A 19971-nucleotide genomic window follows, 5' to 3' on the forward strand; every position below is an offset into this window, starting at 1 on the left:
CCTGATGACTTTATATCCATGCTCAGATGCCAAGGAGCTCAGAAAGTAACCGACTGTGACTAGTAATAAACAGATATATAGAGATTAGAAATGCATGTGCAAACATCTTAGTGTCAATTGCATTAAAAATGAATTTTTGTGTATGAAACTATTTTAATAACGAAATAGAGATCTTTTTTAAAGTTTAAAATCTCATTTAATTTTATGTCTTACAGGGGTTATACAGAGTACAATATTGTATAACTGTATCAATTCAACTGTACACCTAAAAATTTACAACCAATTTTGAAAGAGATGCATCTTAGCTCCAGAAATTGTTTTTGAATATTTCAATGCAGTTGTACTGAAATGCTTATTCTAATTATATGGTTATAATAAACAATTAAAAAAAAAAGGTTAATGGATTTTTTTGTGCCTTGGTAGCAAAACTCAGAATACCTTATCACTCTAAAAAGAGTCAGGACAAAATAAACTTGGCTTCACAAAAATAGAAGTCCAATAGTCTCTTATGAGGGTCATTCAGTAGGTTGTTGAACATACCACTTTGAGTGTTCTTGGTGTCAGCCACTGATTGCAATCTTAGTTTTGGAAGAGGAGAAAAGGAGTAACCTAGTTTCTTTGGGAGTACCTCTAGGTTCTCTTAATTTTCTTCTTAATTTTCACCTGTTAAAATATAATTACCTTTTACGTTCTCCTTACTGGGAAGTGGTATTAAAACATGTTCGTGAATTTGGTGGATTTGGTTTCTTTCTATAAAGATCTACACATTCAGGGACAAAGGTCTCCCTGTAGCTCCAGCTGGCCTGGAACTTGCTATGTAGTCTAGGCTGGCCTTAATCTCACAAAGATGCACCTGCTTCTGCCTTCTGACTGCTGGGATTAAAGGTGTGCACCATGGAAGTGGGCTATTCTGTTTTCTTATGCAAGAACATCAAGTATGGTGAAGACTGTTGCTGGATTGAACATGTGTTTAGCATGTTCAAGGCTCTGGATTCAGTTTTCAGATGGAAAAATGTCAAGAATGTATTAGCTATGTGTCTTTTATCTTCTGTGTGTATTATCTCTTGTGCATCTTATTTTCCATTTTACTTTGTATTTTTTCTTGTTGTTCCCTTCTTTCCTGACTGTCCATTTCCTAGGGTCTACTTAGTTTCTGTTGGTTGCTCTTACTGTTCTTGCCTCATACATGGCTTTTGTGTTTTGTTTCTTACTTCAGTCTCCAGCTTTTCCCTCTTTAGTCTCCTAATTTACTTCTTCACCTCCTTTTTGTTTTTTTATCCTTTCTTAGATATTTAATAATTTTCTTTGAGCCTTTTTATTCCTTTTCTGTGCAGTTTCTCTATAATTTCTTTCAGACTGGAAAGTTGTTTCTATAAGTTGTTCTGTTTCCTGAGACCATTTGTTTATTTACCATTTCCTTATATCTCTCCCATCCTTGGTAGTTCTGTACCAGTTTTTTTTTTTTTTTTTTTTTTTTTTGTAGACTGCTTTCTGAGTTTTATGTCATTTAGGAATGGGTTCACTTCCATTAAGAGATTACTACCTGAAAAAAGTGTCAGATCAGATCCATCTCTTGAGTAATGGTGAGAAGGGGTAGACAGGGATTGTTATTTCGAACACTTCCTTACCAAAGATATTTTTGTAGGGTTGGGCATATCTGACTTCATTTGCCTGGTTGTGAATGTCACTGTAGCTTTCAGACCTGTGTATCAGTTAAGTCTGTGTTTCAGACTGGTCTCGTGAAGGATGCTTCCTCTCTCTTTTACCCCCCTTAATTCTTCTGAATTAAGAAGCCAGGTCATTTCCAGTTAGATCTTACTGGGTTTTCCTCTGTCCTTTGGTGGTGTCAGCATGTTTTCTGAAGAAATATTTCCCCAGGTGGGTAAAATGTGACTTCAGTCAGCTTTCTCTAATAAACGTTCACTGTTAGGGAGCTCTATCGTACTTGTGATCTGGGTTCTGGGGAGGGGTTCTGACTGGCTTGCTTCTCATTTTCATTCTAGATAACATCATTTGGCAAATTAAAAGATGTTTGTGATGGTGTCTGTGTCTCTGTTTTCTTGACAATGAGGTGTTTTATTTTTGATATTTTAGCTTTTATTTTTCTATTACAGGAATTAAAACTGGTCCAATGAGGGTCTTCACTCTGTCATCTGAAAAGTTTGGTGTCTTTCTGTGCTCTTTAGAAGCAAGTAGTAAAATATCCTGAGTTTAAATTTTGTTTTTTGAAAACAAATGTCTAAGTTAATTACTTAGTGTTTTAATGTAGTACCAAAACTTCTTTATTTCTTGTAGTGGGAGGCCATTAAACATGACTTTTTCATATACTGGAAAAGGAAGCTGTATAGAGACTGAGTGAAGAAATTAATAAGGTAAAATCCTGTAGTTAACTCATATGCCTGAATTTCATTTGCTTTGTAGAAGAGATTTTATTGGCATTGGTAACATAATCTTTTGAAGCTAAAATTGTAAAAGTCCTGTCGTTATTGTAAAACATAAGATTTTAACAATAAGAGCTAATACTCACTCTGGGAAGCTTGTTTAATTTCTCATAAAAATACCATAAACTTTTATAGAAGGGTACTTTTGAAGAAACCTGACATGTCTTAAAGAAAATGTGAATATATCTGGTTCTATGGGCAAAAGAACATCACATTACATATACATATTAAGCTGCCTGTACCAGGTCTGGATTTTATATTGTGAAAAACTTGTCTTATTTAATTGATTACAATAATTTGGGGAAATTTTGTTGTTTTAAGAGCAATTTGAGGTTCACAGTAAAATTGAATGGAGAGTACAGTGTACTCAATTTTCTCATCAGGCTCTCCCTTCAGAGTGGTATGATTATTGCAATCAATGAGCCAATATGTATTCATCTTCAGGCACCAAAGTCCTTAGCTTAAGGTTAACTCTGTGGTACATTGAATGGGTCTGACAATTGTACAATAATGTGTATCTTTTTATAGTATCACATAGAACAGCTTCACTGCCTTAAAAATCCTCTGCTCTGCCTATTCTTTCTGTTCCTTGGTTTTTTCCAGAGTTCCTGGCAATTGGTCATTTAAAATTTTTTAAAAAATATTTTATTTATTATTTTTTATTTTTATATGTGTGTGTATTGTTTGGATGTGTGTAAGTGTACCTGTGGAGTGCAATGCCTGTGGGTTCAGTAGAATCCCATGGAACTGGAGTTATGGATGATTGTTAGCTGCTATATGTGTGCAGGGAACTGAAGCTGGGTCCTCTCAAGAGCATCCTATGCTCTTGACTGTTCAACCATCTCTCCAGTCCTGTCACCTGATCATTTTACTGTCATCATATTTTTGTTTTTTTCTAGAACATCATGTAATTGAAATCAAGCATTTTACTTTTTTAGATCTACTCTTTTCATCTACTCATACTGGCTCTTCTGTGTCTTTAGTAGTTCTGTCCAATTGTGTAAATATACCAAAGTTTGTTTATATAGTAACTTTTTGGAGGGCATTTTGACTAGCTCCAAATTTTGTTGTTTTTTGAGTTAAGTGCAGAAACATTTGTGAAGGTTTTTGTATCGATGAAAAATATCAACTCACTTGGATAATTATCAAAGAATGTAATTGTTACTTTCTATGGTAAGAGTATGCCTAACTTGATAAACTAAAACCTGTTTTCCATCATGTCTGTATCATTTTGTAGTTTCACCAAAAATTAATGAGAGTTCTTATTCCATCTTCTCCTTACCATTTGGTGGTGTCAGTGTTTGGAATTTTAGCTGTTATAAAAATGTAGTCATATCTCATTGCTTTAATTTGCAGTGTATATATATTTATACATATGTAAATATATATTCGTATAATGCTTTAATATGTTTATTTGCCATACATCATCTTTGCTGAGGTGTCTTGGAGCATTTTTGCCAATTTTGATTGGTTGTTTCTTTCATTGTTGAATTTTAAGAGTTCTGTCACAATTTTAACGTGTTTTTCAGGTATGCCTTACACAAATATCTTCTCTCAGTCTATGACTTATTTTGTTCTTAATTTTACTGAAAGTATCTTTTGAAGAACAGACATTTATAATTTTAATGTTTAGTTTACTAGTTTTTATTTCTTTTTCTTTTTTTCCTGAGACAAGGTCCTGCTCTGTAGTCTAGTTCAGCATTGCATTTACTTTGTAGCCTAGGCTGGCCTTGAATTTTCAGTGATCTTCCTGCCTCAGCTCCTTAAGTGCTGGGATTAAAAACATGTAATAACTAGCATGTATAGCTGGCTTTATTATGATTCTGTAAAAAGCATATGCATAATTAGCAACTATTTTAATAAAAATTCTATGCTATAGAAACAGGTCAATAACACAACATAAAGCAGTAGTAATATTTCCACTTTAAAAATGGAACTTAAATAAGCCGTGGTGGCACATGCCTGTAGTCCCAGCACTTGGGAGGCAGAGGCAGGTCGTTCTCTGAGTTCAAGGCCAAGGCCTGCTGGGGCTACAGGGAGACCCTGTTTCAAAAAGACCAGAAAAAGAAACTTAAATTCAGAAAGTGATTGGTTATCCCCATAAAACTTGTGCCACTATTGCACACATGAGCATAACTAACTTGCCATGCTGGTTATTATTGCACAGGGTTCACAGCTGGGTAAAGACTGTTGGTGGTTTTCTTTTTCCAGCAGCCCGTGTAGCACTTTCTAGTACTATGAAAGCTAGCCAGCAGGGAGGAAGCTTCTTGGTCAGTACTGACTTGATTCCTCCATGTCTTGTGACCAGTGTGTTATGGGGTCTTCAACAAAGGTTCTTACCATCAAGTTCTGGTGGCCACCAAGAGCAGTGTCAAAAACCTGTATTGTTTTAGAGGATACCTCTTTCCAAAAAAGTGGAGGGGAGGTATCCCACACCTGGCACAAGGAGTTTTTATTTGGCAACGTATGGCTTATAGAATGATCACAATTCCCTATTAGGCTAACTTCAGTAGACTGCTTCATATAACTCTGAAGCTTATAAAATAGTAGTTTCCATCAGACTTGAAATTTCAGACATCCTTAGAGTTAGTTATCCTGTCCCTAACCCCTTCCTTTCCTCTACCCTCCCATTTCTGTCCCCATTTAAACCTCCCTCTCCATTTTCTAGTTTCTGGGATTTTGCAGGTATTTGGCACTAAGATCCACACATGAGTGAGAACATTGATGTTTGTTTTTCCTGGGTCTAGGTTACTCATTCCATATAATGTTTTCCAGCTCCTGCAAATTTCATAATTTCATTTTTCTTTAGCGCTCCCTAAAATTCATTGATTTCTTCATGTACCACATTTTCATTATTTATTCATCATAAGTTGATGGACATCTAGGCTGTTTCTGTGCCCTAGCTATTGCAAGTAGAGCAGGTAGGACCATGGATGAGCTTATGTCTCTGTAGTAAGAAATAGAGTCCTTTGGGTGTATGCCCAGGAGTGATAGAGTTAAGTCCTATATTGGATTTATTTCTCATTTTCTGAGGTAGACCATGCTCTATCGGATGGCTCCATGCACAGCAATTTATGGACAGTGCAAAGTGGATTCAATGGAATATTAAGTATAAAAAAAAAAGATATTTTGGTTTTAGGGAGGTGAGAATGGATCTGGGAGGAGTTAAGGGGAGGGGTTTGGGTGAATATGATCAAAATATATTGTATGAAGCAGATGTGGTTGTGCACACCTTTAATCTCGGCACTTGGGAGACAGAGACAGGCAGGTTTCTGTGAAATTGAGCACAGTCTATATAGTGAATTCTAGGCCAGCTGTGGCAACAGGGAGACCCTGTCTCAAAAAGATATATGGCAAATTCTCAAAGAATATATATATCCTCTTAGCTTAATTCAGAGAATAAGTGTCAGTTGAGTGCTCAGCCACAAATAGGACATCTATGTATCTGTATGTGATCCTTTCTGTAAGACTCAGGTACCATCATAGAATAGGGGGAGGAAAGATTCTAAGAGCCAGAGGTTGGGGATGACTGGAGTGAAACTGTCTTCTGATGGGACAGGGCTGCTGCGCTTACTCAGCAGCTGTGGTTGCATGCACAAGACCTACGCTAGATCCAGCCACTCAGCATTCTAGCATGGAATGGAAAGGAGTTCATGAGCCCCCATCCCTAACTGAGCAGCTATGGACAGTTGATGACTTCTAGGGGAGGGAGAGTCAGTTTTCTTTTAAGAGTATGGCCAATAGGTTGACCATGATCTAGTGGATGGTTCCACACCCGAGTATATTGGCAGCTCAAATGGGAGTGAGTGAATTATTTTATAAGAAGGGGTGGGGTGGGTTTAAATTGGATGGTACTGGGAGTTGATCTGGGAGGAGTTGGGAGTGAATATGATCAAAATACAATATATGAAATTCTTAACGCAATATTTTAAATGGTGGGTCTGCTTTTTTGTGTGTGTGTGTTTGTCGTGCACATATTTGTGTAGGTGTGTGCATGCATTTGTCTTCCTCAGTCTATGTACCTATTTTGTTACTTATTGCTGTACTAAAATACTCTGACAAAAGCAAGTTAGGGGAGTAAAGGTTCATTTTAACACACAGTTCCAGGTTATAGTCCATCATAATAGCAATTCACAATGACAGAAACTTGAGAGAACTGGTCATATTACATCCACAGGTAAGAACAAAGAGCAGTAAATTAATGCATACATGCTAGTACTCAGACTTACACAGTTGACGTTCCCCTGCTCAGGGAATAGTGTTACCTGTTGTGGTCTTCCCACATCAATTAATATAATTAAGATAATCACCCACAGATATGCTGGCAGATCATTCTTATCTAGACAATCTCTACTGAGACTCTTTTGCTAGGTGATTTTAGATTGTGTTGACTATCATAAGCTATCATAATCATTCTCCTTGTTTTTTGAAACAGGGTATCTCATTGAACCTGGCACTCACTGTTTTAGCTAGCCTGGCTGACTGATAAACTCCAGAGCTTGGCCTTATTCCACCTTTCAGGGTTGCTTACCTTTTTACATGGATGCTGGTGATCCAAAATCAATTCCTCATGTCTGACCTATAGACACTTTACCCACTGAGCCATCTCTTCAACTTTTATATAGTAGCTCCTTCTGTAAGTTCATACTGCTATTTAGTTCCTTTTGAATAATTTTACATTTTCAAATGAGAAATGGTAATTTAAATGTGATTATGAAAAGCTTGCATTAATCTTAAATAATATTTTCTAGTATGAAAAAAATCACGATAACTTTTCATGTTTTTATACCAGATGCCTTTTAGTATTTCATGATATAAATCAGTATATCAGTATAAATATTTTAGCTTGTGAAACAAATTGAGCTAGAGTATTAATAAATACAGAACACATTGTTTGCCTTGAAGACTAATTCAGGAGAACCCATGATGTACAGCAACATGTTATAAGTAGTGTAATTGGCAGTGCCTTCAGCTCAGTGCTAGGTTAGTATGGATGTTAACAATAACCCAATACTATCACATAACTAATTTTTTACTCATGATATCTTTAGCCTTGGATGTCAGAAGCACAGTTACATAAAAGTCATTAGGAAATTACAAGATTATTAGCTTTGATCAGGTAATGTATTTTAGTATCACTTTTATTCAAGTGTAACTTAAAATAAACTATCCATTTTTTTAAAAAAGACAAAATCTTTCCAGAAATAATGGTAGACCTTTCTTCATGATAAAAATAATACATACAGGAAAAACATTTGAATTAGAATGAATCTCTACTTAATGAGTCTGAACATGTTAAGCAAAAACAGTTAATCATAGAGAAAAATAGTAAGTTCACAATCATAACAGAAGATTTTCAGAAGATTTTAGTATTTCTTTGCACTTGATAGAAAATTTACACAAAAATTAAGCTATCTTTTTTAAGTGGACAGTCTGATGAGCTTTGACATTTTGTATACAGATAACAGAATTTGGAATATTGTAATTCTCTTTTCTTCTTGAAATCACTCTCTCCATCTCTGTTCCTAGGCAATTGATCTGCTTTCTGTATTATAAATTACCTCTATTTTCTAGAATTCTTAGGGTTTTACTTTATTTAATGCAAAAGGTATGCCTTTGAAAAATTGATGGCAAATTTCATTTTTATAAATGTGAGTTTTAGGACAAACAAAATCAATCTGGTACTAACCTTGAATCTTTATATCTACTGGTTAGTGTTCATTGTACTAGAAGGGTACTATGTGTGTAACTAGAAGAGGAAAATAGCCATCAACCTTACCCATCTGTGAGCCCTGTGATAGATGGCCTGGCAGCATACACCCACTGGTGCAAGAGTGACATGAATATTATGGAAGTAACCAACTGCCTTTTGATTAGATGTAAGGCCCACTTAACAAGATGGGGCCTATATCTGGCACTGTTTTCGGGGCCAACTACCTGTAACTAGACAGTTCATAGGCCATATGGGAGAACATTCCACTACTATTCTGCTAAGGAGACATAGTATTAAACTGATTCCTAATGAATTACTGTTATACCTGTAGATTAGTGCATCTTTCAGCTCTCACCAGAGAAGCTTCTTACTGTAGCAGGTAGTGATGGACACAGAGATCCACACCTGGTCAACTTGCAGAGTATAAGAGACTGTGGCGTTCTCCGTCCTAAGTGGCATACCTATATCACAGCCTCTCCTCCCAAAACTTTGGGCTCATTGCAAAAGAGGGGTCAGAAAGAGGGTAAGAACCAGAGATAGTAGAAGAATACAAGGAAACTGTGCTGTCTGGACACCACAGGATAGTTGCATGTATGAACCCATAGTGCTTGTGAGAGCATGCTCAAGCCAGACAAAAACCCAAAAACCCAATGTGGATGGGGAAGGTGTGCAAGAAGTCCCAGTGCTAGCTGAAGATCTGTTGACAATTGATAGCTGCTGGGAGAGGGAGAGTCAGTTTTCTTTAAGGATGTGGTGCCTGGTAGGTTAACCAGACTCCAAGGGATGGACACATACCCAAGAGCATTTGGAGAATACACATAAGATTTGGCAGGCCTTTGAAAAAAGAAAAAAGAAAACTTAAAGAGCATGAAGCGGGGGTGGGGCAGAGAGTGGGAGTGGAGATGGGGGAGGGGATTTGAATATAATCAGAAGACATGAAATTCTCAAAGAATAAGTAAAAATATTTACAAAATGAACCATATGTTTTATTGTATTAAAATTTCTGAGGTGCTTGATTAAAATTCTGTTGGTATTCTCTACATTTTTGGTCTTCCATTTTTCTGAATTGTCTATTCTGGGTAATAATGTAAATGTGCATTGCATGTAATTTAATGTAGCCAGCTCATGGCACCTGGATATCTTTTTGTAGTTACCTACCTCCTTGTTTTTTGTTTTTAAAATCAATAATTTCAGAAATAATAATTTTACAATCCAATTGGGTCTGAAGATTTTAGCTCCCTCTTTTTTTCCTGACAATTGACACACAATAGTTTATCTTCATTCTGTAACACACCATTTGCCTTGTTTTTATCCCCCTTCCTCAGACCTCTGGGGACCAAAGAGTGAGAGTGGATAAAGTAGCTCTTCACTTCCTAACATTCTGAACTTTGTGACTTCTTACTCATGTATCATCTAGTCTAAAAACATGCTGAAGAGTAGGACTTGGTCAGTAGCTTTACTAACATGAAATATTAGAATACTTTTGTAGTTTTCATCAAGTGTAAAGAATACTTAACCCTATACACATGTATGTAAGAAAGAGCCAACAATCCTTTTTGTATAAGAATGAGTGATATTTTCTCTTTCTAAAGTTTATGCTGCTTCATTTATCATTTTGAAAACTAGTTCTAAACTAAAGATCAAACATGAGAGAGACTGGGTGTGAGATGAGAGGTTTACTGCTGGGCCATCACGATGAGTACAGTCCCCTGGACTCACATGGTTGAAGGAGAGAGCTAACTCTTGTATATCATCCTCTGACTTCCACACGTGCACTTTCTCTCTCTCTCTCTCTCTCTCTCTCTCTCTCTCTCTCTCTCTCTCTCTCTCTCTGTCTCCCCCCCCTTCTCAGAATTATCTGATAAAAACAACCAGCCTGACTGAGAATACTTATAGGATTATTCTTCTCAAAACTAATCATTCAATACTCCATTTTTGTTTAAAGTTTAAAACAAAATTTGATAGATTGCTTTTGGAATTTCCTTATTTTGGGGGCTGGTCTTCAGAAACCCAGGTATATTCTGTTCAGCTTCTGTTGATTAAGATGAGATTATTTCCCAGTAGGCCCATTGTGAATTGAAATTATCTTAAGTTAAAGATAAAATGAACACACCTAAATTGCCGACCATCCTGGCTTATCAACATAGTATACCATAGAGTAGGGCTTCTTAAAATTTTCCTACTTGAGAACCCTTTTTACCCAAGAAATTTTGTGAGAGCCAAGTATATAGATATATGAACGAGATATTATAAATCAAACATTTACTGATAACATTCATTTTAAAGCAGTTCTTTGATATATATATAGCTGTCATTCTTTCTTTTCTTTTAAAGACTGGATTTCATATAGCCAAGGCTAGCCTTGAACGCCATGTGTATCTGAGGCTGTCCTTGAGGTCCCAAGCCCTCCTTTGATTGCCAAGTATTGAGATAACAGGCTTGCACCACTATGCTCATCTCATGGTGGTTAATGTAGTAGTAAACTTGATAGGATTTAAAATCACCAGGGAAAGGGGCTGGAGAGATGGCTCAGCAGTTAAGAACACTGGATATTCTTGCAGAAGACCTGCGTTCGAATCCTAGCACCCACATGGCAGCTAACTGTCCATACTCTAGTCCCAGGGGATACAATAGCCTCTTCTGACCTCTGCAGGCATTGCATGACACAGTTGCACTTACCTACATGCAGGCAATACATGGATACATGTAAAATAAAAATAATAAATAAAATTAAAAAAGAATCATCAGGGAAACACATCTTTGGATATGTCTGGCTAATTAAGGTGGGAAGCCACCCTAAATATGGATGGTACCATTCATTGGGTTGAAGTCCTTAATTTTCTAGAAAGAAGAAAGTTGAGTGAGACAAACATTCATCTTCATTTGCTGTTTGACTGTGCATGCAACATGACCAGGTGCCTCAAGTTCTTCCCCCATGACTTCTCCACTGTGGTGGACTAGTACCCCGGAAGAGTGAGCCCAAGTGGATCCTTCTTTAAGTTGAAATATTTTGTCATAGCAACAAGGCAAGTGACTAATAACAATGAGTCACCATAGAGAATTGTATATCACTAATGGGTAAAGATCCAAATTCAAAATATGGTTTCTACTGAATACATACTAATTTTGTGTTCCTTTTAAGGTCAAGAAATTATCTGTCAAACCATCATATATCGAACCATCATAGATTGAGACTGTCTCGATGGTGGTGGGTTTAAATGATCCTCTCTTCAGTTTAAATCAAACACAAGCACCAACATGTGTTATATATCCACCATTGTGGTGCCCTAGTAGTGGCATATACAAAGTACAATGGACCAGGAGAAATTACTCCTGGCTGAGATATTATGAGGTAGCATTATTTAAATAGTAAAATTACATGAAAATTCTTATGTTTTCCATTTCCGAAGTCACTATTTACTTTCAAAAGTTTGCAAAACTAGAAAACTACAAAGCAAAAAAGGAAAATTCCATTATCATTAGCGTTCTCATTTGTGTCTTGTTTTTGATTCTTTAGCTATTTTGACCTTGTCAGCTTTTTTATTTCATAGTTATCTGGTTTCCTGTCATTAAATACTTTGTGCAGTATCAATAATTTGTAAATGATTACATACTTGTATTAGTCATTATATAGATAAAATAATTTATTTCACCAACAGTTTATTCCTGAGCATTTACTTTTTTCTGCTTTTTTACTATTATAAAAAACATTGTAAGCAACATCTTTATGAACAGGACTGCGTCATTTAATTTCTGTTTTGTAAAAGTAATACATTGACCTATTGTAGAATTCTGACAGTTGTAAAAAGCCAGTTAGAATGTATAGTGTGGTTCCTTGCTCAGTTCCTTTATTTCTAGGCAATCCTTTAACCCCCCCCCCTTTTTTAAAAATGTGTTTCTTCTGGCTACTTTATATCTCTCTAGTTAAATTGCTTATACACAGTTTGTTATCTTCATTTATTTTGGACATTGTTGTGTTTATGTTACAGAATTTAAGGGTTTTTTTTTTTTTTTTTTAAACATTTAGGTTTTTCTTGAGACCTACTTCCTTCTTGGGCTATTTCTTTTTCTTTTCATCTTGAAATTCTACTGGTCTTTTCCTGAGTTTTGTGTTATTTTCCTTGTGTTAGTCTTGACATTTTTGTGGTATATTTCCTGCAGTAGTTTCCTAAGAAGGAATATGTGAGAGAAAAATGTCATATTCAAATAATTTCCTCACTTGGTTGATAATTTGACTGAATAATTAAATTCAAAATTGGAAATCAATATCCTTAAGGATTTTTTGAGAAAATACTTCTATTAAATTTATCTTAGTATTGCAAAATTCAAATTCTTTTTTAAATTTAAGAGTTACTGGGCTTAGCTCTATGACTTTAAATGTGTATGCACTGTTGTTTGTAATTCAAGGCATTCAAAGTCTGGTTGGGGGACAGACACATTGAGCAGATAAGTAAAAGAAGGGTTGAAGTAATGGTAGAGAGATGCACAGTGTCAAGTAGGAATAACTTCCAAGGCAGAGTATTTGGAAAAGGTGGGGCAAGAGATGTTCAGAGGCAAGGTTAGACTCATTCTAGGAGACTTGAAGGAAGAGGGCATTGTTTCTTTTTTCTAACAGGAAGTCTTGAGCTACAACATGAAATGAGAAATACCAGATGAGTAGGGGACCACAAGCAGTCTGCACTCTGCAACATGGTAAACCAACCAGTGCTGCCAGGTAAGACAGTGAGGCCACCAGGGCTTTGTTATCTTCCATTTTTAAGGAAGCAAATTTTGTTTAACAGTATATAAGAGGATCCAAACAAGTACAAGCTTTGGAGCTCTGTCATGCGATCTATGCACTGGATTGTTCCACTGCCCTTCCTGATCCATTCTCCAGCTTTCTTATTTTTATGATCTGCTAAGAAAACTGACCTAGACAGAATTCATTGAGGTCTTCTCAGGCACTTTGATCTACTGCTGGGGGTGAATCAGAAAGAAAGTAGAAGTGAGAGTAGAGCATGTTTCCTCTTTCTTCCTCTCTTTCTTCCTCCCTCCCTTCCTTTACTTCTTTTTCTTTTTCTCTTTCTTTCTCTTTTCTTTCTTTCTTTCTTTCTTTCTTTCTTTCTTTCTTTCTTTCTTTCTTTCTTTCTTTCTTTCTTTCTTTCTTTCTTTCTTTCTTTCTTTCTTTCTTTCTTTTTTTCTTTCTCTCTCTCTCCCCCTCCCTCTCCTCTGCTCCCCTCCCCCCTCTTTCTTGCTTTCTCTCTCTCCCCCCCCTTCCTTTTCTCTTCAGTATATGTTTTTGTTGAATTTTATGCCTTCCATACAATACGTTTTAATCATATTTAGATTCCCCCTCCATTATTGGTTTATTAATTGCATATTTAAAAAATGTAGAGGAGGAATGTCTAAGAGAATCATATTTTAAAAACTTTAAAGATGGAAAAGATGAGAAAGGGATTCAAGGCAGAGGGACAAGTAGAGGCCAGGTGTACCAGGATTGTCTAATGTGTTTTGAAAAAAATGAGGGTATCTAGGTCTGAGGGAGTCAATTGAGGCCCTGTAAGATGGAGACTGATGACCTGGAGTTTTGAATTTCTTATCTATAAAAATTATTTCATCCAGCTATTAGTTGTATGAAGCTTTCCCAGGCTTGTGTCAGGCAAGCCTGAATTGACATTTGTTTTATTCTCCATTAGTATTTTGCATATGTCTGTGCATTTGTGTGCACACACATACACACACTATCTTTTTAATTTATCTATTTGATTGTCTTTCCTATTAGACTTGATCCATGTGGTTTACCGGGTAGTAATATAAAGCAGAATAGTTAAAATGGTTTCAGATACTTCTGAAAACCAGAGAATGGGCAGCAGGAAGAAGGGATTATAAGGAAAAGAGAACAGAATTACATTGTTTGGTTTTGAAGAAACAAACTTCTGATGAATTAGTTATTGAGAGGGATACAAGTTTAAGCATTATATCCCAATTCCTGTGGACCTAATTATTCTTAATTTTGGAAATACTTCTAAATTTTTCTGTATTTTGTACACTTTCTGCTTATTCTGTAGTAATCTGAAATAATTTGCACTTCTACTTCATTAATTTTTCTTAAAGATTTTTTACACATTTGGACATCTGAAATTACATATTAATTGCATTTGACTAAAACTTTCCGTTGAAAATAATTTGTACGAAACTTATTTGTAGATATTTGCTTGTTCTGAGTAATTTCCTAAAATTTTTTTTTACTGAAATTATTTCACAAGTATTTGAAATTTAAAATGGTGTGAACTTATCTTTGTTATAAAACGTAACTTTAAAAAATATTTTAATTTTATGTGTATGAGTGTGTTGCCTGCATGTATGTGAGTGTACCTGTGTCATGCAATGCTGCGGAGGTCAGAAGAGGGCTTCAGATTCCCCTGGAACTGGAGTTAACGACAGTTTGGAGTCGCCATGTGGATGCTGGGAATCGAACATGGGTCTTCTGCAAGAGCAGTTAGTGCTCTTAACCACTGAACCATCTCTACAGACCCCATGAAACGTAACTTTTATGCAAAATTTTAGTATTGCAAGTAAAGGATTTTCTTCAAGATGAATGAGTCATGTGAAAAAGCAAGGAGTAAAGGTTTAACTTTGTGTTTATTATTTGCTCAATAATTAGACATGTATTTATATCTTAAAAGATGCACTATATCTCTATATATTTGTTTCTGTGTGTATGAGTATTTTTGTGTACATGTCCTGTAAGTAACATCATGATATAGTATTATTTCTCAAAAAGGATAATTCCTCAGTTTTTTTATAAAGTTGTATCTAGCACTGACTATGATTTTATGAATGAAGAAAAGTGATTTAATCAAAGATTATTATTTAGTTTTTGTGCTTCCTGTTTAAAGAACAATCTTTTCTTTGAAAAATCTTGTGCCTTGTGACATTTGTATCATTAATATCCCCTAATGTTTAACTTGTATAACTGATAGGTATGTTTTTTTGTTAAATTTACTTTTTGTACTGTTGGGACTGTTCTTTCACAAACCATATAAAGCCTTTCCAGCTGCTTTTTTCTTAGTCATAACTTTAAGAAGTAGTTACATATTTCTTACTGAACACTTGGCAGTCTGATATTCTGTCAGATGTTTAGCAGGGCTTCAGCAAGTTGGTGTCGTGAATGTCTTCAAGAGGCAGTGTCTGAGGCTGAGCACTGCAGACACCTGTAGAGATCAGCATACCTGCCCTCAAGCAAAAGACAATAATTAGTTGCTTATATTCCCTTACAAACTTCCCCAGTGTTGTTGCACATGAAGTGCATAGATCACAGCAGTGCTGCCACGAGCTCAGTGCTTTTGGACTTGTTTGTGCCCACTCAATTTTTAATGTTCCTAAAAGGCATTTTGATCAGAACCATAAGCCCACAAGGATTTGCATGCTTGATCAAACTTTTGATGATTTAAATACAGAAATAAAGAGAAACCTTTGTCTTACTTTGTTAACTTTTGGGACAGTGCTAGTGGAAAACATTAACAAGATACTGAGGCAAAGATGTGTTTGATTAACCTTCACAATGTTTTGTTTCTTGACAGCAGGTATGGCTTCAGTAAATCTAAACAAATCCTTTACTGCTTTTAGATCTAAGTGCTTGTGAATGTCTGGATGGCATGGGCTGCATATTTTAAAACATGATTTTATACCAGTGACTTACTGAAAATGAGCCACTGTCAAGTTCCAACATTGTAGTCTTGCCACATTGTCATATGCAGTTTATGCTTTTAAAATGAGATGGTAGCTGATTGAATTTTAATAAAATACAGTAAGTAGCATGCATGAATTGGATATATTTAGACAAATCAATTTATTTAAAGAACTTGGAGGACTTTTTATTGTTTTAATTTTAACACTACATTTGGTCTATCATGTAGGATAAAAGCTAGTTCAGTAGGTGACTTTTCAGCTTTTTTTAAAATAACGGTAGGATTTATTTCTTTGATTACATTTGTATGTTATTAATACACAGCTTCACTCTTGACTCATTACTGTTTCTTAAAATTATTTAGTTTTCAAAAATGCTATCATTCCTAATATAGAAATTTTTATTATGAGAAAAAAATAACTTTAGTGTCTTATTATTCAAGCATAGTCTAGTGAGAAATACACTTTTTAAATTGGGTCTTAGAGACAAATTGGAATTGTCTTAGATATTATGGAATTGTCAGATGATAGCAGAAGTAAAGAAGCTGTTATATAGAACTGGGCTATCATTGACAAAATTAGAAACCTTATAGTTCATCTCATTGCACCTCATAAATTTGCCTCAATAATTGATAGGTGGAATCTACTAGTGAATTTCTGAGCATAGCTGTTTATTAGCTCTTTGGCCGAAAAAAAAAATAAAAAGATTTGAATGTTAAAAAGCTTATATCTAGATTTTATGTTTGCCTGCCCTTACTCATATGTAAATGTAAATCTGGATGAACTGGGATGCTCTACTTAAAAGCTGATGATGATGATGCTGTCATAGATAAAACACCTTTATATGCTATGTTTCTGCTACTGTGCTGCATACCCCAGCCTTAGCGCTTACCAGAAATTCTCCCATTTCTGCCTCTCATATGAGTGATAGGATTACTGAATTGCACCACCTCATCTGCCTTTTTATGTGGGATCCAGAGACCCAACTCAGATCCTCAGGCTTGAATGACTACCACTTTTGCCTGCTGAGCCATCTCCCTGACCCTGTTTTGTATTACTCTTGAGCCAATTTTTCTCTACCTGTATAGAAGAGACTTTTTATTCTCTGTTTGGGAAAAAACCCAGATTTCCTCCTGACATTTTATTTTGGTCTGGAACTTCAGTCTCATGAACTCTTGACTTCTATTTTGCATTTATTAATGGAGAACTAAATAATATGTTTCTATATTTTGCTAAAGATGTCTCTTGACCACTGATTTGTAACTTTGTTATTTTCCACTAATGCTTTTCTTCTTTCTCATATTGTAATCCTGTTGTTTCTTGGTATGTGACAGAAAGTTAAGTACTTTGTGATTATACTGTACCATGTTGTACTGTAAAAATACTGTATGTACTAGGTAATCCCTGGGTTTATATTAGGAAGAAAAACTTTCTCTTAAAGGAAAAGGAAAACGGATGTGCAAACAGATGAAGTAAAAAGAAGGGAGGATGGAATGGAAAGACAAAAAAGAAAAAAGGAAAGCCCCCCCCCATAAAACAACAAAAATATTTTGGGGAATAGAGAAAGAACAGTTATTTAAAAAAATTTAAAAAGGTAAGAGCAATATTTTGGAAAGTAAAAGCCTGAGTTTATATTTTGATTCCACTTACTAGACCAGTAATTCTTGGCTTTGAACTGTAAAGTATTTACATGGGAAACTTTTGGTAAGGGTTTGATTTAATATAATTGTAAAATGCTTTCGTTACGTTCTTGCTGCATACTAGATATTTAAGAAATGATACGAAGTTTAAAGAACTAAGGGTTGTATACTTAGTGGGTTGTGGAGAGTGGATTGAAACAGAGGAATGTCCTCCTTACTCCACAGGTGTGCTTTTCAAACATACAGTTCACAGTTGCTTGAAAGACTCGTTAAAACATAGGGCTCTGCACCTACCTCAAGGTTTCTGGTTCTTTGAGAGCTGCAGGGAAGGGTTGCAGTGGGCAGAATATGAGTGTTTGATGTAATAAGTTCTCAACTGCTATTGAAGTCTAGATTCACCAGTTTGAGAATGATTCAGTACTCCATAGTATGTTTCTCTAACTTAGGTAATCATTAGTGAGTACCTGAAAATTACTGATGAAACCAGTACGTCTGGTTATAGGTCCCAAAGTGTCAAGTTTTTCTTTTTATTTATTTAAGTTTTAAGATTCTAAGATATGTTACTGGTATAGGAAGCATTGAAGTGCTTTAAGCTTGTTTCTGTCAGTTTTCCATTTGAACCCTGCACTAGGCCAAACAGCTGATAAGCACCCCTATCCTCGAGCTTTCCTTGGTGCTGCTATGTTTTAAAACAATTATTTCAGACTGGAATTCTTGTGTTATCTGTTTAATTGTTAGTGTGTACTGTCTGCATTCCTATACCCATCCTCACTCTCAGTCTGGCTGTCCTTTTTTCTTTTCTTTTTGAGAAGGGGTCTCCCTGTAGCCAGCTGTCCTAGAACTTGTTTTGTGGACCCAGATCTCTGTATCAACTCCTGACTCAGCCTCTGGAGTGCTGGGATTAAGAGTGTGCTCCACCATGCCCAATTCAATCACGGTGTCTTGAATGTCTTCCTCAATCTTTAAGACGGGTTTTCTGTTCATATTTGACAGAAGCAACAATGTAGCAATAGTGGACTTGAAGCATTAAATAAAACTCTTTTTAATTTTCAGAAGCAATCACATTAGCAACTTAATGTATTTAAAAATTCTGATTATGTTTTTATCCTTTTTTCCTCAGAGGTTGTTGGAAAGCTTTAGTTTTAAGACTGCCAGTTATTGGTTAAAATAGGTGATGGAGTGTACCAAGGAGTATATAAATAAGAATGAAGCTGATTGATTAAAGAAGTCATCTCTTCCTTATTTGATTTAGGTAGTAGATATATAAACACTAACCCATTAAATCATTTACTGGTTAAGAGTGGGCAAAATACTACATAATTTTGTTAACTTCTAAGAAATGAAATTACAAGTCCCCAAGCAGATGTTTAAAGTTATCTTTGCCTATCACCCCTTCCCCACAACACACACACTTTGATACCTACAGACTGTTAATTCTTTGTCCTGCTGAGTCTTACTACAATTCCTGACTGATACACATTTATTAAAAGGTTTAGAACTTACTGGTTTAAAACTTTGGCTTCACACTATCACCTGCAATTTAGGCACATTACACAATATTTTAGAAAGAATAAGAAATCAATAATTTTCTGAAAAAAATAATTGTAATGCATTTAAACTTAGAGGTGAGCCAATAGCTGGAAAAAAAATATCTCTGAATGAACCTGACTAAAGACATTAAAGACGTCTATAATGAAAATTTTAAGTCTTCAAAGAAAGAGATGAGGAAGACATCAGAAGATGGAAGGACCTCCCATGCTCATGGATTGGAAGAATTAATATTGTGAAAATGATCATCCTACCAAAAGCCATTTATAGATTCAGTGCAATGCCAGTCAAAATCCCCATGACATTTTTCACAGAATTGGAAAAAACCATCCTAAGATTCATATGGAAGCACAAAAGACCTTGGATACAAAGAAACCCTGAGCACTAAGAGCAATGCTGTGGGAATTACTATACCAGACTTTAAACTGTATTACAGAGCTATAGTCATAAAAACAAATAAAAACAACATGGTACTGGCACAAAAATAGACCCATAGATCAATGGAACAAAATTGAAGACCCAAATATTAATAAATGCAAATTCAGCCACCTGATATTTGACAAAGGGGCCAAGAATATTCACTGGAGCAAAGACAGCATGTTCAGCAAAGGGTGCTGGCAAAACTAGATCTGCACGTGCAGAAGAATGAAACTAACCCCCTGTATTTCACCCTGTACACAAAAGTCAATTCCAAATGGATCAAAGACCTCATTGTAAAGCCTGAAACACTGAAACTGTTAAAGAAAACATTGGAAAAAACCTACAAGATATAGGTGTAGGAAAGGATTTTCTAAACCGGACATCAATTGCTCAGGAAACAAGGGCAAGAATTAACAAATGGGGCCTCATTAAACTAAAAAGCTTCTGTACATCAAAGGAGGCAACCAGGGAAGTGAACACAAAACCCACACCACAGAATGGGAGAAAATCTTCACCAGCGACACATCTGACAGGTTTAATA

The 19971-nt window shown here is 35.6% G+C and overlaps 1 protein-coding gene across 10 annotated transcripts in view; it reads left to right on the forward strand.

The window, feature by feature from the left end:
- Gtdc1 (glycosyltransferase like domain containing 1) overlaps positions 1–19971 on the forward strand; it is a 447396-nt gene that overhangs the window by 82087 nt on the left and 345338 nt on the right. For 2 of the 10 annotated variants that reach the window (XM_029559716.1, XM_017796118.2), the window contains exon 2: positions 2296–2372. The exons of the other annotated variants lie outside the window; for them this stretch is intronic. The gene's annotated coding sequence lies outside the window, so the exon portion shown is untranslated. The remainder of the gene's footprint in view (positions 1–2295; positions 2373–19971) is intronic. 10 annotated transcript variants of the gene reach the window in all.

This window comes from Nannospalax galili, unplaced genomic scaffold (assembly GCF_000622305.1).
Source record: "Nannospalax galili isolate Female #2095 unplaced genomic scaffold, S.galili_v1.0 scaffold87, whole genome shotgun sequence".
In the NCBI taxonomy this organism is placed as follows: Eukaryota; Metazoa; Chordata; class Mammalia; order Rodentia; family Spalacidae; genus Nannospalax; species Nannospalax galili.